This window comes from Choristoneura fumiferana, chromosome 9, assembly GCF_025370935.1.
Source record: "Choristoneura fumiferana chromosome 9, NRCan_CFum_1, whole genome shotgun sequence".
Taxonomy (NCBI): domain Eukaryota; kingdom Metazoa; phylum Arthropoda; class Insecta; order Lepidoptera; family Tortricidae; genus Choristoneura; species Choristoneura fumiferana.
Genome location: NC_133480.1, coordinates 17,522,111 through 17,547,354, shown reverse-complemented (window position 1 = coordinate 17,547,354; position 25,244 = coordinate 17,522,111). Strand labels below are relative to the sequence as shown.

At 38.2% G+C, this 25,244-nt stretch overlaps 1 protein-coding gene and 1 long non-coding RNA gene across 2 annotated transcripts in view; both read right to left on the bottom strand.

Moving 5' to 3' along the window:
- The window catches only part of LOC141431531 (double C2-like domain-containing protein beta), a 35,409-nt gene that overhangs the window by 4,163 nt on the left and 6,002 nt on the right, over positions 1–25,244 (bottom strand). The window lies entirely within an intron of this gene.
- Positions 15,004–18,104, bottom strand: LOC141430889 (uncharacterized). The gene is made up of 2 exons (XR_012451675.1): positions 16,318–18,104; positions 15,004–15,774 (listed from the first exon to the last, which is right to left on the bottom strand). It is a non-coding gene; the product is annotated as an uncharacterized lncRNA (long non-coding RNA).

Here is a 25,244-nt window from a genome sequence, read left to right as displayed (position 1 = left end):
TTTTGTTAGACACCACCCGCTTCCTTTTTTTTCCGAAATTGGTATTTATTTATTATTTCGTTTGCAAGTAATGAAAATATGTAGTCTTTATAATCACCTTTGCAAACAACATAATTAAACGTTTTAAAATCGAATGTATTATTTAATTGCTTACTTTGTTGTGTAAACTTGGCATGAAGTATAAAATTTACCTTTATTACAAAGTGCTCTGGTGTTGGTTAGCAATTGAATCGGATACAATTTTGTACGTAACCCTATTCCCAAACGCGCTTTCAGTTATCTGAATATTTTTAAATTGTCTGCTGACACTTAATACATTATTTTTGTATTACTTTTATATTTTCGCGATACTGACACATGGCACACAGAACATTCAATATTATCATTAATTTCTGTACTCACATTTTGATTTGAAGACGATGCGGTTGACGTACTTAGATGCGAAGCTGGCTGGTGGGTTAGGGCGTATTTTCTTTGCCTTAACTGGAGTCTCTTCGGTTCAGCTTGCAAAAATCTGTAAAAAATAAATTAATCATTAATATAACAATTACATCAGATGCCTCATATTTTTCCATGCTATAATTGTGTCCATTGCATGGTGTAAAATATGGAATAAAATCCGGATCCTACAACCATATTACCGGTTAAACTTTGTTTAAAAAGCACATTCGAATGTAACGATGGAATTTACTAAAAATTGGAGATTTGTCTAAACTTGCAACTTCGTTTAGCGATAAGTACAAATTGAAATACATTTTAAATGAAATTCGTAAAATGCAATCGCCAGCACGGTCACAATGGTTGAAGTGGCAAGGGGTTCAATTTTATACCAAGGGTTCCACCCCTTCCTATTGTCACTAACGTCAAACAAGTTTCAACGCGATGCTCGTCTTGTCAATGCTGTCCAAACATAAAAAATAGTACAATAATCACAAAAAATAGTAACAACACGTTCATCGCCACGTAGGTCACCGGTGACCTGACCCTGCCATATATTTAAGCGCCTTGTATTGTAGGTCATCTGTGTGTGACCTCAGGACCGACCGGTTTTCAAACCTATTTCGCGAGCCATAGGACTCTTATTCCATAGATTTCGTGTATGCATGTGACCGGTGTGGCGCTGTAGTACACGTGCGCACAGTGGTTTTCGTTTACATTGACAATTGTTAGATTTACATAGAAAAATCTCCAGTTTTCCGCGAAATTGTTCGTGGATGCGGTGATTTGGCTTTTAAGTTTTAAGTGCAACATAACTATTCGTTTTAAATACTTTACGCAGCTTAATACTTAGTTTATTATACTACATTTATTTACATAGTGTAATTTTTTTAATATCAACTCGAACCTGTTTCGGCTCATTACAGTTCCAGGGAACTTTTGTCCAAAGATTTTATCTTTACTCCAATAATCTGTTATTTTTGGAAGTTTGACGAGGCCCATAGGATTAATCCAAAAACTTGTTTTATTTCGTTAGTCGTCGTTGGTTTCCATGAATGTGAGCGTGATGAAGGTTTGGAACTTTGGCCAGCTTGTTCGGCAAATAAATTTGTCTGTATGGCAATATCTTCAAAGATCTTATCTGGGACTACTAAACTAAAATATTTTCCAGGTGGACTGTGACGAAGCTGACTTGCAAACGGTTCTTCCATCCCTAAAAAAACTTTAGGTAACATTCGGATGTTGGGTCGCGCGATAATTGAAAGGACTTTCACGGTGGACATATTCAGGGTACTTTTAACAATAGCCGAATTCCATGCGCTAAACTCTGTTATTAGCCCGAAACTTGGTTTGCGATTTTGAAAAAAAAATGACAATAATTCGTCCAAAGATTAGATGAGATTATTTATTCTCTCAATAATAAATTACATAATAAATTGTACAAAGGCCGAGGCGGGTCGCTAGTAGGTATATAAAATTCAAACCTGTAGGTTCCGTAAACGAGATTACAGGTGGTTGGTAACCTCTTGGCTCTGACCACCTTTGAATCGAGATATCCCGAAGTTCATCCATTTTACTTCGAACATGTCTTCAACAGAATCTTTGTCACTTTCCGAGTCACTGTCAATAACAACTCGTGCACGTCGTTTCGGTGGACGAATAATAATAATAATTTATTTATTTGCATAGAATATGGTTACATAATATGGATGTTATCGGTATACAGTTTGATGTCCAGGCATATTCTGCTGCACATGCAACATACAAATATCGAATATTTATTGACTCATTCTAAGGCTATGAATATTTATCTAGAAGTCTAATGTTACATTCAGTGTCAAAATGGTTATACTACAGAAAAAAATTGGTAATGTCAGCAGAATTACAACAAATATGGATGTGAATATGAATACAAACATTATTTATCATAATTAAAAAATTCAATGATTTGGTCTAAACTTTCCTCGTCGCATTTTTCTTCCGAACATCTTTTTTCGATCTCATGGAAAATACTGGCTTCCAATAAGTCAATGTCATGCATATCTTCTAAAGTTAAGAATTGGTCTTTACTTTTCTCTTCGCATTTTTCTGCCGAACATTTCTTTTCGATCTCATGGAAAATACTGGCTTCCAATAAGTCAATGCCATGCAGATCTTCTTGTGCTATGACTAAATCTATATCAAAACCGTCAGAATCCATCACGTAGGACGACAATGCGAATGCAAAATGAAAACACAGACGTGCGGCCCGCGCGAGCGCAAGTGATCGACTGCGGGGGCGGGTGACCGGAGGTCTGACCTATCTGGCGCTAAAACAACGTAAATTCAAATTTCTACACCGCAGCGCCGCGTAGGCCACCGGCGACCTAATGAGGATTTTGGAATTATTTCGTAGGAAACGAACACACGAATACAAAAAAAAACCCTCCTTTACTTCCCCGTGGTTGGGTTTAAAACAGAATGACTTGCATCCCGCTCTTCGCAAGTATTTAACTGCGAAAGCGCGTGACCGGAGGTGCGACCTATCTGGCGCCAAAATAACGTAATTGCAATTTTCTACATCATAGCGCCGCGTAGGGTACCGCCGGTGACCTCATGGGGTTTTATGGGATTATTTCATAAACCATACATGGGATTGTAGCCTAAGTTAGACATAAATCCATATTTTATTAAACTACATCAAGGAACACCAAAAAAAAAATTATGTAAATTTTTACCGTTCTTCTATGGCGGTTAACGTGTTAAGTTTTCAAATATTCTTGCTCGACTTTCTCGCACAGCTCCTACAAGTCCTGATCTTCAACTAGTTGGTAGAGTTGCTGTTCGAAGTGAATGAAATATCGGCGGACTGAGTATAAGAAAAAAAGGTTTTACGTTTATTACTTTGCCTCCACAAACGAAACAATGAGAGTGTTTCACAAGAAAAGGATAGTCAGAAGTTATGCAGGTGACCGAAAGAAATTAAATAGAATTTATTTTTAATTGTCTAAAACGAAATTAACACAATCACTTTTAGCTGCCAACTGCTTAGTGATGTTGTAGATCACGTCTCTGCAGCGCTACTACGAAACTCGAAGTTCGTGTCGAAGTTGTGCGGTCCCTCTGACACTTATACTATTTATTAGGAGAGCGAGAGGGACCGCACGACACGTTCCCTGCTGGTCTGTTGAACGTATTCATCTTCTTCGGAGTGGGCGTAATATTTAACACGCACTTCTGCTCGTTTCCATTGTTTTGCCGCGGGAATGTTCTTAATATTGGCTACAGCTCATACAGCTCGATTTTAATGAGGTGTGATGTGTAAGCTCCTTCGTCTTGGTTTGCTTTGATAAAAGCAACACCATCTGCAGTGGCTTGGCTAACAGTTGAAGAGTTTTTGGGAATCTTCTTTATCTTGCGTTTTTCAAAGAATCCGTGAATACTGTTATTAGGTCTCTTGTTGTTGGCGATTGCCCTCTTTACTTTGAAAGCTAATGTTCCTTCGTCGTCATCGATGGGTTCATCGTGATTCTCTGGATAATAATGGTACTTAAATGTGTTTTCTTCAGGCAGCTATAACAATGCAAAAAACAATATTTTAAACAATTCTTCAAAGTGAGTTGGATGGTACCTAAGCAAACAGGTCCAAATACAATTAAAAAAGCTTACTTACATCCAGTGTTGCCACCTTAGTTTTAGTAATGGGGGCAGTTGGAGAAGCTAATAACCCTCCTTCTTCGCAGTCGGGTAAAAAGGGCTAGATCGGGCTAGATGGAGCACAAATTACCAAGAAAAGACATGCTGTAAAAAAAGGCTAAGAAACACCTTTACTAATGATATCGGATGGCGAAAGCTTAGTACCACCCCACTTGCCTTCCCCCGCCTAGGCACCCCCAGCCCAAGTGACCCCATCCTCTTGAGGTAGAAAGAATTTTATACTTATCGGGGGTCCTCTCGTACACGTCGTAGATTCCAAATTCACGTTCATGATAGATGTCGGCTACTGCCTGACTTCGTTAATATACTCAACTCTTCGACTCTCAAATAATATCTCGTTAGGCATTGCACTCTTAGCCACCACTCAAAAGGTATAGCATCGAGCACTTACTCAATTCTGCCTTGAAGAGGCCTATTCTCTCATTAGTGACCAGGTTGTGAACACACTTGTATTCCCTTTGAATTTATTTGTATTAGCGTGATTCAATCTCACTGACGTATATAGGAAATGTCAGAACTCTCCTCGACATAACGGGACTAATGATTGAGTGTGTTTAGGGAAAAATTCAATAATGGATGCTACTTAGGCACGAAGTAAATACTACCTTGGTCTCTCAACAAAAGGTTACTCTGTGAAATCACTTTACTAGAAATAAGTTATGGACCTCCATTATTAATTCATTCCGAAAGGGAAAAGGAATTTAAATACGTATACCAAACAAAATAAATTATAGTTTATATATTTTTATTAAAATCATTAATAAACCCAAAACACTTGGGAAGAGATGAAAGACCAAAACGAAACTGTTCGATTAATTAAACCTTCATTGGTCTTATACGACACAATGGCAGGCCAGACATTCAGTTCCTAAGCCAAGCTAAAGTAGAAGGGAAAACGAATGTCCAAATGAAAAACTCTTCTGGCTGTCTCTATACTAGGGTACACACACACATGTATAAGGAACTTAGACAAAGAACAAAATATACACAAGAAAAGAAAAGATAAATCATACTCTACAATATAACAAAATAGTATGGACCATTGTCTTTATTGGCATAGTCAAATCTAAATCGTTCGTTAGTTAATACGACAAGGTTTGTGGTATCTAAATAGTCAACTAAGGAATCTATTCCAAAGTATGTCATAAAAAAATAATAACGTTAATACGTCTAAGGCTTTAACAAAACATCCCAAAATAATTCGGAATTTTAACGATCAAATCAAGGACTTTCACAAGGCTCCATAATCACTTCACAAAATTAAGTATCTATGTACGTATTTTTATAGTTTAGCATTTTACATCCCTACCACAAACTCAAACACGATAGGCCATAGGTACCCTTTTTTACCGTACCTGACCATTTCTAGCTCCTGAAGAGGCCTCAATTGTATGGCCACCCGGCCAGTAATTTCTACGGCGATATCGCCCGGGCCATAACTTCACACATATGATAAATATCGTAATTAAAATCAATGCACAATGCATATATACATTCCATTTCTTTACAAGTCCTTTTGGACTTTGTTATCACACAGGCATAATGTCTCCGTTGAACTCATCTTTCGAATTGGTAATGACTTGAAAGGAAATATCGAGTCTTGGCCGATCGTGTTTGTTAAAGAAAATATATTTATAAAATTTGGTACTTTACCGAACTTCCAGTTCACCTCGACTTAACCACTCCTAGCTATTTTATAGACTTTCAGGATTGAAACAAAACCCTAGCTGGCACGATTGATTTTTAGAAAATCAAGAACAACACAATTAGGTATCACTGTACGATTTCTCTCCAGCACCATTCCTCGAGAGCTCTCGAGATCGAATCCCCTTTCTCCTCTCCTGCGATCTTCCCTACTCTCTTGTCTAGGAAACAAACCCCTCCAGTGCTGTAGGCGGCTTTCTGAAATTTTTAAATTTTCTCTCGAGTAATCCGTTCATCCCGTTTGCGGATGACATTCGTCGTCTCTGTGATTGGCTGTTAAGTATACTTTTGGGCGTAACCCCACCCTTAAATTCTATGATGTTTGATTTTTAGTCACTATGCCTTGCGGTCATTTATCACGTCTCGTTTGACAAGAGGAAGTCATTATTTGTTGCTATTCTACGAAAGATTGCATAAGGGCCTTTGTTTACACTTGTTCCTTAAGAGTTGAATATGTCTATTTGTACTTGATTGCTTGCCCTTTTGGAAAGGGTCGAATTTCTGTGTCTAAATTGCCTTTAAAACTTTTTGTTAAAACTAAACTTTTGGCTTTACTTGGAATTCTTAGGGCCACGGGTAACTTTCTAAAACATGTGGACTTGATCTTTTAAAATTTGATTCTGAGATTATTCTTTTTTTTTCTATCTATTTATAAGAGAATATGCGGGACGAACTACGTGAACCACCTCAGTAGCGACTGATAATAACCCTAGAGGTGAATAACTTGTTAGATAAGGTTTAAATCTTTAAATATTATTTTTATGTTTAAGTAAGTAAGTAAGCTAGTTAAAAATAAAACATATTTGAAAATAAAAACTTTATTTAATAATATTTTAAACGTAATAACTAAACTTACCACTTGCTAAACTAACTAAAGCTATATATTAATAAATACTATACTATTTATATCTAAACAAATTAACTATAAATTCTATTCTATTGAAACTAAAGCTTAACTTATGGTATTTTGACTGAGTGAAAATCACGAAAGTTTTAGACATTTAAAGCTTAACTTAACTATAGTTAAAACTAACATTAGAATACTATGGTGGCGCGGCGCGGCGTGTTCCGTTTCTGAAATTAAACATGCCCATTTGATTTATTTGTATTAGTTATTGTTCTATAACAAGAGATTAACAACTCTTTTCATACTGTTGACAATTCTCGCCCTGAGAACTGCCGGGGGGTTGATTTGATTTGATGTGCGGGCGCACCCCGCGTCGGTTACGTTTAATACTTAGATCAAACCGCTGGCCTCGCGGGTTCGATGGGCAGGCCGCGCCTTGGTCGTCGCTGAATGATGTTGTTGCCGGTGTGAAGGCAGACCCTCTCCCGAGCCCCTGGGATCGGTCTGGACAGCTGCCGCCTCCTGTGGCCAGCTGCCGCCGGTTTCTTGTGAAGGGTTGAGGTTATGTCGATGAAATTAAACGGCTATTACGTTCACCACTATTTTTTCGCGTTACTGACACCGTACAAATGCTTAAGTCTACAAATATAATTGAGATGACCTTAGATTACTTAAATGACACAAATTGACACTGAGAGCTTCGCTCTGACCCCGAGATCGTTATTGACGTGCAACGTCTCTCACTGACTTTGAATGACTGCCTAATGACTGACCGGTCCATAGACATACATAAGCTGTCAAAAACAATAAAAAATTATTTAAGGGTCTATCACACATTTCCATAAAGTGACTTCTACACGACCCGACATACTATGTTACGTTTTGCGTAAACACATACTAATAAGAGTATAATTATAATTATGGGAACTACGGCCCAAGCTCTCTTCCTCTGAGAGGAGGCCTGTGCCCAGCAGTGCGACGTAGTATATAGGCTAGGTTGATGATGAACTTAGTTGTTCGGTGTATTCCAGTACTTGTTGTGCTTTCTTCCCGTTCGCTGATGCGATGCGTTCGATGCAACAAGATTTTCACAAAGATAAGACCCGCGAATACTGTCCCATATGTTTACACAGTGTGCTTCTAACGTTTCCGGCGTTCGCTCATTTTGGTTATCCCAACGTTGGACAATAACACCCCATAAATTTTCAATGGGATTTAAATCCGGTGATCTTGCTGGCCAAGGAACGACTTTAATATTATTTTCATGTTGATGAAACCAGTGCTGCACAATACGCGACCGGTGTATTGGGCAGTTATCTTGCACGAACGTTATGCACGGCACTTCTTCTTCTGGATAGACATTTCTAACAGTGGGCAACATGGTCTCATGTAGCAAATTGGCACAATTAGCACCATTCGCTCGACTGGGTATTCTGACAAGTTCTCCTGGGTCAGCAGCGCTCATCCATCCCCACATGTTAACGGTTATACGACCAGATTCCATGTTGGGCACTTCGTGGTCACTGTCGTATCGCGTATTATTTCGACGCCACAAACTTAGTCGTCCATGTTGGCTGGATTTAAACGTCTTCTCGTCAGTAAAGATGACATTGCTCCAATCGTCATCTAAGTGCTCCAAAGCGAATGCTAGTCTTGCCGTTTTGTGACGTTCCGTCAGCAAGGGTTTCACAGCATGTCTACGATGATGCAGGCCTTCACTATGAAGAGCACGACGGACTGTATCAACACTTGTGTTGAATAAACTGGCATAGTCGATTACCGGTTTAAATCCATTTTCTCCTTATTCCCTGATCATAGCTTGGCGCTGCGGCGTATCAATGAGTCGTGGTCTGCCCGATCTTTGACGATGCAGCAAAGATCCTTCGTCTTGATAACGTCGTACCCATAATATAACTGTTTTTCTCTGTAACAATATAAATAAATATGAAATAATGTATTGTAGATATAATATTTGTAAAAAAAAATGGTAGGATGAACGTAAAAAAAAACTCACATTAACTCCAGTTTCTCTAGAAATTTCCGACATATTTTTTCCTTCTTTGTATAAATTAATGATTTCACACCTTTTTATCATTTCGACATTGCGATGAGAACTCATTTTAAAGAACAATTTCGATAGTTAGAAGATTCAAGTTGAAAGAGACAATCGAACGAAAAGCCGAAAGCAGCCGAACAAGTAGCAAAGTTTTTGTAATAAAATCAGCCTGGTAGTTTGAAGATCTTCTGTCTACCCTCTTTAAGTTTCGTAAAACGTGACTTACCGATTAATTTTAATAAGGTGACCAGAGTTATAGATCCAATTTTCGTAGCTGCAGATAACAGTTCTATGGTCGAGTGGTCTGTAAATGAGCCGACAGAATCGTATGTCGCGAGTTCAAATCCTACCAGGCGACAATATTGAGTTTGTGTTTTTGTTAATTTACTGCTTGGAGATTAGTAAAGTTAACACTTCGATAGTTATAAAACAAGCAACATGGGTCCCCTTAAAGAATTTACCGCTGGAATATTTGACGGACAAGAAACGATTTGCGTACGAATAATAATATTCTCCCTCTCACACACTTTCGCACAGGTAGGAAAGGAACAGAAAATGTCGTTACACGCTTAAAGGTATAAGCATCCCACGGTGTCCCACCCAGGCTATACCCAGGTTATGTATAGTTGGTTACCTCCGAAACCACAATACCTACCTACAGCGTTACTTAAAGTTAAAACCAGAATATTCTTATTTTAGGTCTAAATTTGGAAATTAAACATTTACATATGAAAGGAAGGGGCGTTATTTAAATAGCTGTATAACTTTACCACTGGTTGTGACACCTTGTATTTTAAAATGGAAATAAGTAAAAAGGAAAAATCAGTTCTGGTAGTATTAATTTTCTAGTGTAGAACGGTTAATTTGAATTTCTCACCAATATCAGTTTACAAGTGACACGGCAGCGTTTGGAAGTAAAATATTAATAATTTAAGAATGGAATTGGGTACTCGGTGACTTCACGTCATACCGAGGGTGGAATAGCGTCAAGGGAATGGTAGTTCCTGCCAGAATGGGGGAACTGTGAAATCATGGGTCGAGTAAGAAGGCACCTAGCGTAGGGCGGCGAACTTAGTACTCTAACCACTACAGGTTTGAGGACACAGATGGAATGCCTCGGTGCTAGATTTAATCGGCTACCCCGTACAGTCAAGGGCAAAGATATATATGCAAGTAATGTGAAAGAAAATAAGTAGTCATATACAGTTAAAAAGATATGTACTTAATCAAATGCTCAAAAATATGCAAACGTCAATGAACCCATAAATATGTATACGGCAAGTACAAAAACTTGTATACGATTAAAATGACATAATTCGTATTCTGCAAAAGACGCAAAATATTGTAGTCATACTTATGTCACTAAATATAGATTCGGTATCTGCTACAAAATAAGTATACAAAATATAAATCTGCGAAAAGCAACTTTATGTCCTTGTTACACGACACAAATTTGAATAAGATTGTTTTGACAATTCACGAAAACAGTGCAGACTTGTCATTGCATATGTTTGTCTCATGTTTTGACCTGTCACGCACGACGTTATAAGCATTTCGTGTTTAACAGATTTTGCAATAATGAAGCCTCCAATAGACTGTTAACCCCTGCAACGCCTTGTCCCGGATCCGTCACGAAACATTTAATTTGAACTTTACGTTTCAAATTTAAGGTCACTGTTCAAGTACCGCATTTTTAACAGAGGCGTTCCAGGGGTTAGAAGTGAAAAAAAGCTTGATTTAGAAATTAAGTAAAACATCATTGGATCTTTAAGCGTTTTTAATAATAGTAATAAAACATTGTGTTCCACTTAAATTAAACTTTGAACTTCCTTTTCAACCATCCACCAGACTCAACTTAAAATACATTTCGTAATACATACAAAATTCTAATACACCTAACTTAATAACGAATATAGCCTCCATCAGCGTCAATAACCGCTTGAAGCCTGCTTCTCATTGATCCAACCATTTTTGAGCATACTTCTGTACCTCTAAACGAGTCCCAAACATCGAGAACGTGATCCTTCAAGTTTTGGGTTGTTCTCACCATCGAAGAATCCCAGCTTTGGACCATCAATCCCCAAAGATTCTCGATGGGATTGATGTCCGGACTTTTAGGTGGCATCCTGATTAAGTGAAGATCTGTTTGGTTCTCAATCCAGCTTTGTACAATTCTGGCGTTGTGTATTGAGGAATTATCCTGAACAAAGTGAATCGGCCTGTGTCCGTAAACTAAATTAGCTGTTGGAACTAGTACTTGTTCTAAAATGTCTTTATAAGCCAGACTGTTTAACCGACCCGATATTTCAACAAGTTCGCCTGGTCCACTCGCACCCATCCAACCCCAATATCCGACAGAAATACGGCCACTCCTGCGGTTGGGGAGTACATTGCCGTCTGAATATCGGCTATGGTTGACACGCCATAAACTAAGTCGGCCATCTGTTGCAGACGTGAACACCTTTTCATCGAGAAACAAAACGCCATTAAAATCGTAGTCCAAATACCTTTGGGCAAAATTGAACCTCATTGTTTTGTGTCTGTCTGTTAGAAGTGGCTTTTTGGCAGGCACTCTGTGATGCAGCCCAGCATCGTGTAATCGACGTCTGATAGTATGAGATGACACATTAGGCTGGGCAGCGTAAGTGCTCGTAAGTATTCACGAATCTGCGATACCGGACATCTTCAATCAACTGCTGATCTTGTTGTAATGTCGTTTTTTTGGGACGTCCAAAAGATACGTGCTTTGTTATATCACCCTCGTCTGCCCATCTCTGCTTCCACAAGTAGACAGTTTTTCTCTGAAAAATAAATTGTAATTCATAACTGACAAAGAAAACCAAACAATCATCGCTGATATGTGCATCGATAATGTATGCGATCTGGAATTCTAAAATGCTTTAAAAAAATACTTACTGAGACACCCAATTCATCGGCTATATCGGATACAGAAATGCCGTCTTCACATAAAGCAACAATTCTGTGTTTAGTATGGTTACTTATGCGGTACATTTTTTAAGATAATTTTACTATTAACCAAACACACTAACCCACAACCGAATGTCCGTCAATCATGAAAATTCTATTTTCAAAATATTTTAGTGTCAGGAAACATTATTTAAAGACCAGTAATCAATATGAGCCGATATTATCAATGAAAATGATTGTCTTACCTACGTAAAAGAAGACTCTTCAGAATTAAGTGACTGGCCACTTAGAAATGAAGGATTGTCGTATTACTATTTGTTTGAATGACGTGACATCATGCACTTGACAGCTTGAATGTTTAACGATAAACTCAATTTTCATTTGTGTTTATAACTCTTTGGTGGTGAATTAACTTCAGTTCATCAAAAGAGGTATTTTGCAAAAAAGAACTGCAGACAAGAGATTCTACAACAAAACCCGCAACTTATATCACACACAATATGAACCTTTTACAAATACGATTTCTGGGCGATCTAGTAGAACCTTAGTCGGTCCCAAAAAGCATTTTGATCCTTAATAGGAATGGGATCGAATGGCATTAAAAAAATCGTCAAAATTGATGAATTCTGTGAATGTAGATTGTCATCATTTAAAAAGTTAGGAATGAAATCCTAAAGCCATTTTTGCGTGGCGGCAAGGGGTCTAGGCTGTCCTTACTACCCCGTTTTAACTTTCCACCCTGTATAGAATTATAGACCATAACTAAAATTAAAAACAAGCATCCACCAACAACCTTTCGGTTCTGCCGTAGTCGGGCAAAAATAAAGGCATTTATTTCCTCGAAAGGAATTCCCATTTACATTTTTTATAACATTCAAAAACCACTAATGTCCAATAGATGCATACCAAAGTCTCAGTAATATGTAAACAAAACAAACCAAACGGAATTAAAAATCCTAAAGTGACATTATTTTAAATAGAGTAATCCTCTGCCAAAGAGTTTGGAATAGCAATTGGTATACGACTTGAAACTTCAAGTGACTGATTGAATACATCAAGATTATGGAGTTCGATATTATGCAAATGCGTTCATATGCCGCTGACAATAGAGTTGTGTTTATGGAGTTTTTTTTGTTTAAGTACATAATTTTGATTATCATGTTGGATATATAATTATGGTTAATAGTGTATACATATTTATGCACTTTATGGTGTTTCTAAGTTTATGGTTTAATTAATGAGGATATATTATTGCAAATTGTTGTATACATAGTTATCTCTCAAATTGTGTATACTAATTTATGTCCATTTTCATGTTCCCAAATTGATGACCATTTAGATGACTACGCTTTTTGCCACTCTGTGGTGTATACATATCTTTGCCCTTGACTGTACACCCACCTTGTTTGTAGTGAGATTTGTCGAGCTCGTCAAAATACCCATCAACCGCAGCCTCCACTTAATCATTGCTGGCAAATCTTTTACCACCAAGCCATTTTTTTTAATTTGGAAACAAAAAATGATCGGAACGGGCCAAATCTGGCGAATAGGGTGCATGAGGAAGTAATTCGAACTAAACTCGCGGATTTTGGTCATTGTCTTGCTGAAACAAATTTTTTTTTCGCCACATGCGGTCGTTTTTGACAGATTTTTTCACTTAATTGATGCAAAAGGTTAGCATTATATTCGCCATTGATAGTATTTCCTTTCTGAAGATAATCTATGAAGATTATCCTACGGTCCAAAAAACGGAGGCCATGACCTTTCCTGCTGATGGAACTGTTTTTGCCTTCTCTGGGGCCGGTTCTCCTCTTCGAGTCCATTGCTTCGACTGTTCTTTCGTATCTGGTGTGAAATAATGCTCCCACGTTTCATCCATAGTGATAAAACGCCGCAAAAACTCCGCTTTATTGTTGTGAAATTTTGCAAAACACTCGGTCGAAATATCTTCGCGACATAGTTTTTGTTCGTCTGTGAGCAATCGCGGCACCCACCTTCTGCACACATCTTTTTCATATCCTAATTTTCAGTTAATATGCGGTGTACAGCACTTTTTGAAATCCCTGCCATGTCTGCTAGCTCGCGTACTTTCAATCGAAGGTCATCTATTACCATTTTGTGGTTTTTTTTTACTGTATCTGGCGTAGTCAGTTCATTTGGTCGACCATATCGATGTTCATCTTCGCAACTAGAACGACCTCGTTTAAACTGCCACCCAATATTTTACTGTTGTAAACGATGGAGCAGAGTCCCCCAAAGTAGAATCTAGCTCGGTTTTAATACTAGTTCGACTAAAACCTTTCAAATGAAAGTATTGTATCACATAACGATGGCCAATTTTCTCCATGTCTGAAAATTTTTCATAGCGTCCACTATTGATGGCTACTAAACAAAATACAAACGACGCTACGTGTTCGAATTTAAAATTTAAACTTTATAAAGTGCATTATTTTAAAAAAAGTATTTACTCAAAATAAAAACCTCTAAGTGTGTCAGGTCGGGTACTTCTGGGACTGCCCTCGTAAGTCAGGAAGCGTAACTCAGCACAAAACCCACACAAAAAGTGGCCATACCTAAAGCCGAAGCGACTTATGAATTGAGAAAAATATTTTTTTCGTTTGTATCTGAATACCTCTAATTAAGTCCCATCCCATAGGCACAAAATCAGGATCTGATGACTGGATCCTAAGGAAATCGAGGGAACTCTTTAAATATTGTAGGGACACCTATGGTAATTTGGATATATTTATTAGTAACTCGTGCATTTGCTCTTGAACATCATCATTTGATGAAGTGGAACTAATGATAAAGACAAGTGAAGACCACAGCTGACCACCGGAATTAGGTACTACTCAATAGCAAGTATTTCACGGGTTTAATTTCAATGTTTTACAATTCCTGACTTACTATTTGTTCGTAGAATAAAGGTAACTAAAACTACATACAAACTAAACTTATAAATAAAAAAGTAATGGAGAAAAAAAAATGTAGTCAGTATAGTCTACTTTTATTGAATGTCCTTTATGTTCAAGTAAGACCTAGAAATAATTAAACTAAAATCAACATACTTATATAGATAAATACATACTTAAATACATATTAAACATCCAAGACCCGAGAACAAACATTCGTATTATTCAGACAAATTTCTGCCCCGGCCGGGAATCGAACCCGGGACCTCAAGTTTCGTAGTCAGGTTCTCTAACCACTTAGCCATCCGGTCGTCAAATGATAGAATATGTTAGATTCTTTTTTAACTATCAATTTCCAGTAATACTGAATGTCAATAGGTTAATGAGTTCATTACAAATAATATTTATAATAAAAACAAAAGTAAGAGTACTTGATTTATTAATTTATTAATTGCTTATTATACCTACTACAAATTACTTCTAAAGCACTATAATATGTACATTTAACTTATCATAATATAACTGTAAATAGTAAACTGATAAATTAATAACTATTAAATAGTTGTCACGTCAGTCTGTCAGTCAGAGTGTGGTACAGCAGCACCATACCATCATCAAAACCAAACAGCTTCGCTTCTTTTATACCTACTACATAATAAAAGATTAAATTTAGACTACGTCTTTACAATCAAAAATCTGAACCAAAACTTGGGAAAAACCAGTGGTGGGCACTTCATGACAGAAGTTCATAACGTCGGTGATACTGCAATACCTTATGGAAAATGCTAGTTACGTGTGGTATTGCAGTATCGCCAACGATAACACATTTAGTTTACGTATCGTTACACTTCATAAACGGTCCATGTTGGAACGAAAAAGCATAGTAAACTTATCCTGAGGCCTTATTGTTGTAAAATTGTTTGCTTTATCCACAGTTTCTAAAAGGTTGAGAAAGAAACATCTTGATTTACGTTTTTCATTATTTGAAATACACGCAGCCTTTGTTGTGTCATTATTTGGGTATATGAGGGTTTCTCCAGTTTTTTCATGGGTGCGACCCTTCTTCTGCAGCGGTATACCTTTGGCGGGAATATTAGTTCTGGCTTCGCTGGATATAGTTTTACATGTTTCCCCGATGGTCCTGGAGGCGGCAAGCGCAAGTATTTTTCATTATACTCCAACCAACGGAGAACCTGCCAAGACAAATATGAATTCTAATGAACGCATGGAAAATAACTAGGATATGGGTGTCAATGTCAAAGTTGCAATGCGGTGTGAGGGACTCGGGGGTGTCACGGTAGATAGGGAGTAATAAATACTTGTTACTACTTCTGTATATTACCAATTTGATCCCAGTAACAACTACTTCATACTCTCTACGACTACATCAGTACTGTAGATATAAATCTAACACTCGGACACACGTCACACCAAGATCTAGTTTTCAAAGTAATGCGATGAACAACAGCGTGTCTTAAAAAGCAGTGGCGTCAAAAGAGGGACATTGTTGAGCACTAGATATTTGGACTTACTGGACATTGTCTTGATCAAGTTTTCCAAGGAAATTTTAGTGCAACTACAATTAACTTCACTAAGAAAAGACAAATTTCAAAACTTGGTCCAAGGAAATATAGTAGTAGAGGTTAATGAGAAAAATCTTGCAGTAACACCGTCCTTACAAATTAAAGTATTAATAAAAAAGGGTTTGTCAGTTAATATAGCACAGTACAACTTACAATTTCATATGCAGAATCCATCGAGTTTTCACTAACGGTGCAAGACATGTTGGTTGAATTAGACATGTTTGACACGAAAGACATTTTAGATTATATTTGGTAGGCAATCGAGTAGAGTATGTGTAAGCTTTGAGCTCAGTATCACAAATGATATTCGTTTAGCGGCCCCGTTAAAACATACCTTAATTATTATTTCGACATTCCTGCTTAAACCTGATCTTTATGATGCGTCATTACTTAATTGCTAGATAATCACCTAACTAGTTTTTTTTCTATCTTTACTGTCTAATGAGTTGCAACGAAAATGTTAAACACCAATTTATAATGATTAGAATAAACGATAATTACTTTATCATCTATTCGTTTTAAATCGGTACATAAGGTAAACAAATCGGGATTTAGGGTTGTAGATCGAGACAAACAAAAAACATTATTTATAGTAGTAAATCTGTATTTAATCCAACAGAATAACAATCAGCCTTGCTGGACTATTGTATGTATGTAACACTATAATTGCCTTTCTACCAGCCGGATTCTTTTGTTCTATACTTTTACAAAATGTAGTGTGTGCGCATAGCTTTTGCTCTCGAAGCCTTAGCCGTGAAAGAGTGATAGTACCGAGGATACCGAGATCCGACCGGGTGAATTTACAAAATGGGAATTTTCTTGGGTAATGAAACCTAGCCAGATCGATTTTTCACTCATATTCATCGAAATCTTTTCGGTAGGGACACACTTATCCCACGTACGCAACGTAGGTATGCAATGCAACGTGGGAGAGATTGTGTGCACACTTGTCCCATGTTTAAGTACGACGTGTATTGACATCAGACGCTGTTGTTAGTTCTCCAGGTGCACTAATGTACAATGTTTTCCGATTCCGAGAGTGAATTTGAAGACCATTTAGCTTTGTTATTTTTAAATGAATATCATATCACAAAGAAAACAAAAAGAAAGAAGAAAAGATATTGGGTTCACGATTTAATAAAGAGAGAAAATGTTGGTGAATACCACACATTATTGCAGGGGGTCTATATTAATTCGAATAAAATAATTGGCATAACGTTATTTCGCATAATTATTAATTCGCATAACATAACTGAATATGCGCATTTACATTATGCGTACCTAATGTCGATTGGCATAACGATAAGTTGGCACGAATTTAGTTAGCATGACGTTACTTTGCATAAGTATTAAAAAGTATAACCATAAAATGGTAGTTTTAATAAAATTTTAACTTTTATTTGTCAAACACAATATAAGTATATTTAAAGTGTTACACTAAGTGAAAAATTATTACTAACAGTAAAATGATTATTTTGACAGTCCAGATTGTTTTAATTACTCAATTAGATCTGAGAAAAGTGAACTACTATGTGAAAATATCTATTATTGGGCTATTTTAACCAAATACCTGACATCGAAGGCTAAGGCGGGAGCGAAGCGTAGCGTTGAACCTAACCTTACAGAGTCGGTTTTGCCCTGACCAAGGTAATTCACTCGCTTGATAAAATTATGCGAATTTGTTTTATAACAGTTACAGTTGATAATGTTATGCATAGTTCAATTATGCGTATTCATTATTATGCTAAATAGGAGTTATGCTTCTTTATAATTATCCCATTCACGGCCACGCGTCCGAGTGCGAACGCGATGCGCCAGGCCCCCATACAAAATATTTTCGTTTTCGCTCAAAGCGATGACTGCACCCGTCACGGGCCGCGCGGGTACGCTATACGTACAGTCGAGTTCATAAACATTGTGAGCAAAAATTTGATCAAAAATATCTGAACACTATTGTTAACGGCGTAGAGTCGTGTTCAGAGGTATTTTTGATCAAATTTTTGCTCACAAGTTTATGAACTCGACTATATTTCTTTTTTTGTTTTACACGTTGATCTTCTATCTACATTGAAATAATTTGTTTTTTAAATAATATGGCCTTTTCCCAATTAAAACTATCGATTTTTCGGCAACACTAAGTCAGACTTACAAAATTTCGACTTCTTGTTCATCGTTGAGAGAAATCTAGTATCTATTAAGATTTAGACAAACACACAGTTCTGCTGCTAAACGAAGAGTGACTTTATTGAGACATAAGAAAGCTGTATACAAGTAGTTCATTCGGTCTTCCATTCACCATAGCTAATATCTACTTATTTTGATATCATAAACAACACCCCCACTATATCAAAATATACAAGCATTATCAAAAACTAAACTACTTTGGCACTAGCCCCAACATAAACATAAACCTATAATGTTTAGTTGCACTAAGACTTTTAGTCAGCAGATCCGCAGGCATATCTGCTGTGGGCAAGTACAAAGTCTGAACTAACTTGTCAGCTACACTTTCCCTACAAAAATGGTAACGCACATCTATGTGCTTAGACCGCTTATGAAAGACAGGATTCGCCAGCAACTTCTGAGCACTTTGGTTGTCATTGTACAGAACAACAGCATACATGTGACCAGTTATTTCAAATTGTAAGTTTCTCAAATAAATTGCTTCTTTACAGGCTTCAGAGATACCCATGTACTCAGCCTCAGTACTGGACAATGCAACTGTTTTTTGCTTTTTACTCTCCCATGAGATAGCACCTCCAGACAACATAAAATTAAACCCTGTATAAGACCTCCTGTCTCCTACATTATGTGCCCAGTCAGCATCAACAAAGCCTTCAATTTCTGCTTTTCCATCTTTACTATATTTCAAACAATAATGCTTTGTCTTTTTCAAATATCTAAGAATCCTCTTAGCATAGCACCAATGTTGCTCATTATATGAGTTATTAAACTGACTCATATAAGACAGAGCATACATTATGTCGGGCCTGGTCAATACTGCCAAATACATAAGGCTGCCTATCAGCTGCTGATAAGGAAATTCGCTTTTGCAATCGCTAGCTTTTTCTAAATTTAATTTCTCCTCCATAGGAGTCTCAGCAACTTTGCTCTCAGTCATATTGAACCTATGCAACAATTGATCAATATAACTTTCCTGATCCAATGTTATTACATTATTCTGTTTATCAATGTTAACATTCATACCTAGGCACTGTTTGACCTGTCCTAGATCTTTTAGCTTGAACTGAGAAGAAAGTTCCTGCTTTATTCGCTTTGTTTCCTGCTCATCATTGGAAAACAAGAAAAAATCATCGACATATAAAGCTATTATAGTCTTCAAACCATTACTACTGTTAACATACAAACAGGGTTCTAGTTTTGACTTGATATATCCACTCTGAACTAAACAATCATCTACCCTCCTGTACCATGCCCTTGAGGATTGCTTTAGGCCATAAATGGCACGCTTCAACTTAAGCACCTTGCCATCAGTATTACCACAACAAAACCCTCAGGAATCTGCATGTAAATTGTTTCCTCAAGAAAACCGTTCAGGAAAGCAGTTGTTACATCTAAATGTGAGATATCAAACCCTAATCGCACAGCCAATGCAAATAAAAGTCTTAAAGTTGTGTATCTTACCACGGGCGAGAAGGTCTCCTCATAGTCCACACCCAGCTTTTGTGTAAAGCCCTTGGCCACTAACCTTGCTCGGTAACGCACATGGTTTTCACTATCATACTTCTTCTTAAGTACCCATTTGCATTTCACAATGCTAGCCTTATCTGGAACACTGACAAGTTCCCAAGCATCATTTTCTTCAAAGCTTTTCAACTCATCTGTCATTGCTTGCTTCCAGTGCGCTTTCTCTGGTCCTTGTAAAGCTTCTTGCAATGATAGCCCGCTAGCATCATCTATCTTGTCTGCTATGCAAATATTTGTAACGCCATATCTTTCTGGTGGACGTCTTTCTCTCTGTGGTCTTATCTTTATCGGAGTACTTGTGTTTTCTGATGTGTCAGCTGTCTCAAATTCAGTAAATTGGTCTCCTGATGAGTCTACCAGAGTACTGGACTGGTCTTCATAGTCATCCCCCACTGAATCTCGACTTATCTCCAACTCTTCTTTCTGATTTCCATTGGAGTCTGTCTTCTCCTGAACCTCAATGACACAATCGGAGTCATTAGTCTTCTCCATGATTATCACATCTCTGCTGATAAAGATAGATCTGGTTTCCGGGTCAAATAAGCGATATCCTTTGACATTCTCTGGATAACCCAACAAGATACATTGACGAGACTTCTTGTCCCATTTGTGTCTCTTCTCCTTGGCAACATGTACCATCACTGTACTACCGAAGATTCTTAAGTGACTCAGATCTGGCTTGGTGTTGGTCCACACTTCATATGGTGTCTTTCCGTTTAATCCTGCTGCCACAGTTCTGTTCCGCAGGTAGACCGCAGTGTTCGCAGCCTCTGCCCAGAATTCCAAGCTTAAACCACCATCATACAGCAAGCATCGTGCCTTCTCAACCACTGATCTGTTCAACCTTTCGCATAAGCCGTTCTGTTCAGGACTGTAATTATTACTCCTCTGATGAATGATTCCACTCTCTTTCAGATAATCATCAAACTGGTTATTACAGAACTCCCGGCCATTGTCACTTCTTAAGATCTTAATCTTCTTGCCAAGCTGGTTTTCAACTTTTGCTTTGAATTCCTTGAAACACGTCAGAGCTTCACTCTTATTCTTAATGAAAAATATAAATGCCATACGACTGAAATCATCGACAAACAACAGGTAGTATCTTGATCCCCCGATGGATTCAACTTCCATGGGTCCACAAATGTCAGTGTGCACTATATTCAGCAGTGTATCACTTCTGTTGCCTTCATTGGGAAAAGGCAAGCGACATTGTTTCCCTTCACAACATACCTTGCATGATGCCTTGCTTATATGGTCCACCTTTCCTTGTAGGTTAAATCCTTCCACTGCATTCTGCATTTTGTTCATATAAGCACTATTTACATGCCCCAGGCGGCGATGCCAGGTGTCAGCAGACGCGGCCATGGCAACAGTCGTATTTTCTGGCATGTTCAACTTGTAAACTCCATTCATCAATGAAGCTGTTGCAACAAGATCTCCCTTCTTGTTAAAAATCTTACAACTTTCATCATTGAACTCCACTTTGTTACCCTTGTTAATCAACTGACTTACTGATAACAAGTTTGTGGTTATATTCGGAACACACAATACGTCTTGAACAACGATGTCGTATTCGCTGTTGCTTCCTATTGTAGCAATCTGCACATCACCACTGCACAACACAGGAACGCTTTCCTTGTTTGCGACAACAATCTCCCGAATGGCCGGCTCATATGAACCATTTTTAATCCAACTTTCGTTAGCTGTCAGGTGAGCACTAGCTCCAGAATCGACATACCAGTCGTTTTTCTTAAAATTGCCACTCAAAAACACAGCACTGAATGCATTTGACGGTTTTCGCGTACTTTTCTTTAACGCCGAAGAACTATTTTCAACATTAGGACACTGATTGCGGTAATGCCCGGCTTGTTTACATCGAAAACATTTGACATTTTTCGAATTTGACATTGACGAATTGCCGCCATCATGCTTTTCGCCATAGACTGACTTCATTTTGTTCTTCTTATGTTGGTAATGCGAACTGGCAAATGCGCTTTCAATTTCATTCGTTCCGTTCTCGTTCAAATTCAAATTTGAATTTTTTTCTTCCATGTCAAGAAGTTTTGTTTTAATGGAGTCCGCCGAAATAGAAATCCCTGAATGCTCGATCGCCATGATCATAGGGGAATATTTCTCTGGCAATCCCGCTAATAAAAGCGAGCCAATCCATTCATCACTGATGTTAAAACCCGTTCTGCTCAATTTCTGGCCATTTTCTACAACTTGAGTCACGTATGCCGTCATAGAACTGCAATTTTCGAGTCGTATCGAAATAAGATTTCGTAGTAGCGTAATCTTTCTTGCATAGCCGGAATCATCAAATAAATTTTTGAGTCTGTTCCATAATTGAGTCGTAGTTTTCACATCTTTGACATGAACAAATAAAGACGAATCGATAGTTAAAATCAACTTCGCTCTGGTTTTTTGATCTGCCGCAATTTCCTCTTTGTTAGGCTCTTCATCAATGAATTTTTGCACGCCCTCCAATACTAGGAAATTCTCTGCTGCGAAAACCCATTCGCTATAGTTGGCACGGCCCAATAACTTCGGCACGTTCGCAACATAATTAGCCGACATCTTCGTTATTCTGTCACAGATTACACACGAAAAACACAATTTTCGAACTAGTAATCTAATTCTTGACTAGCACTGAAATTACTTTACGGAGCATGGGTAGCCCATAACCTGAGAGAAATCTAGTATCTATTAAGATTTAGACAAACACACAGTTCTGCTGCTAAACGAAGAGTGACTTTATTGAGACATAAGAAAGCTGTATACAAGTAGTTCATTCGGTCTTCCATTCACCATAGCTAATATCTACTTATTTTGATATCATAAACAACAATCGTGCTGAAACAGGGCTTTACTATATAAAAATGGCTATTAAAAGTGATTTACATATTTGGCCAAGTTTTGGATTAAACTTTAGCATTATTTTGTTTACTCTAAAGAAACGTATATGATTGTATTGTTAGATGATCTTTCAAATCAGCCCACATCCACCCACTGCCGAGTAAAGGCCTCTTCATTATTGTTAGATAAATAAAACATATTTAAAAAATCGATAGTATAATTCATTGATAATCAATCAGGGAGCCCATACGCATTAATAGCGTATAGGCTCCCTGTTTCGGCGCGGTACTGCGCGAGCCGCAGATACCGTCGTACGCCGCGCCCCCGCGACTGCTGCCGCCCACCGCGCTCGAGCCGCCTGCACGTCTTCGTGGCTGAGTTGGCGGCGCGGCTCCTCCTGAAGCCCGAGGGCGCGGTAGAGCGGCAGAGGCAGAGGGCAGGTAGATTTTGGCCAGAAACAGCAAAGGATTGGCAGCCAGCGCTGCCAGTGCTGCTCCTGTCCTATAGGCTCCCTGTTTCGGCGCGGTACTGCGCGAGCCGCAGAGACCGTCGTACGCCGCGCCCCCGCGACTGCTGCCGCCCCACGCGCTCGAGCCGCCTGCACGTCTTCGTGGCTGAGTTGGCGGCGCGGCTCCTCCTGAAGCCCGAGGGCGCGGTAGAGCGCAGAGGCAGAGGGCAGGTAGATTTTGGCCAGAAACAGCAAAGGATTGGCAGCCAGCGCTGCCAGTGCTGCTCCTGTCCTCCGCATCTAATAATAATAATATCACTTAGGTATAGCAGGCATACCAATATTTAAGCAAGATTTTGTTAACAAAACAAATACAAGAATTAGCGAGTAGATTTTCATGGGGTAAATTACAGTAATTTATTTTTTATTTTTACGATCAGCTACGGAGTCAAAGATAATTAGGTTACGTCAATGAGGGACCGCACGACACGAACTTCGAGTTTCGTAGTAGCCCTGCAGTTTTGTATATATTAGCCCTTGGTCGTGATTGTGCGAAAGATTGGGGTTGGATATAAAGTTAATTTAATTTATTATTACTCTTTTGTAGTATTTTTCCTCACAGCCGAAATGAAAAGAAAAGTGTCTAACTCGGGTGAATTACCCATTTTCCCTCGAACTACTGGCCAGAAATATCTCGGGTGAAATGGGTCACTTTCCACCCTTGGTTATCAATCTACTATTAAAATTCTTGATGTACCAAATCCGGCAGCTGAAGTTTTTTACATTTAGTTAAATACCTATCCAAAGCAATCTAAAATATCCCAAATGTATCTAGTTCATGATATTAATATTTATGCTAGGTTTTTGTCTATGATGTAAATTGATGCTGATTATTTGTATCTAGTTAGTTGTATTATTTTGTTGGCTTTTGTTATATTGTTGTTTTGCTCATCTTAGACAATAAAACATATTTAAAAAGAAAACTGATGCGTATGGCGTTGGCATGGCGAGTATCCGCCGCATTTGCCGCGGCGGCCCACCTCGCACGCGCCGCCTGCACCTCCTGCTGCGTCAGCGGGGGCGCGGCTCGTCAGGTAGGTGGAGCGTGCGGCAAGGCGCAATTCTGTTGAACGATGTGATGGCTTTCTCGCGCCTCTTCCGTCTGCTGAGAGAAAGCGGCACCTCTTCCTGCCGTTGTCCCCTCAGGCCTCAGCAAGGGCTCCATTTCTGCTTCATCTCTCCTGTTGGCAAAAAGAGTTAATTTTTTTAAACAGTTTCCATTTTGCTCCTCGGCGTCCCGTCGACAACTATTCAACTTCACGTTAGATGTAGTGTTACCAGACGAAGATTTTATTTTCTACCATTACCACGACAAAAATATGGGGATCAAAACATTTTTTTTTTTTTTTTTTCAATAATGCCTCCAGAGTCCTTAAGTAGCCCCGTTCTATCGGTAGTTTTTCAGTATGAAATCAACGGAATTTTGGGGTAATTTTCAACTCAAACTCACACAAACTCACAACATTTATTGACAAGAAAACACACTACATCACAACAAAAACACAGTTAAAACATAATAGGAAAAGAGAGGAAATAAGAGATATTGTGCTGTAGTGTGATGCCAAAAGGACTCAGCTCAGCATATGCGTAGCCCTGTAACCAGAGCTGCAGCGCTGGTTTTCAGCTGAACCCGGTGAGTGTGCACCACGTAACCGAACCCGAACCGATTTTAATCCTTTGCGATGAAACATGTAGACGTTGCGGATTTTCACGCCATTTGGAAACGACTTTTTCGCGGTGTTGTCTTCTGTTGATTGTGGGCAACTGAATAAATACGAATATCTAAGTTCTCTCTATAGGAATAGAAAATGTAAGAATGACACTTCATACTACAGCATGAAAATGGTATACAACTTATACATAAGAGATACAACCACAGCCGTTTGAATTTTACCGTTTTTTTTTCTTTACATGCTTTAATCACAATTTTTACTAAAAAAACAATTAAATTCACACAGTAATAGTTTACTCACGCAAAAAACAAAAAGTTGCAGGTTCAAACTTGTAT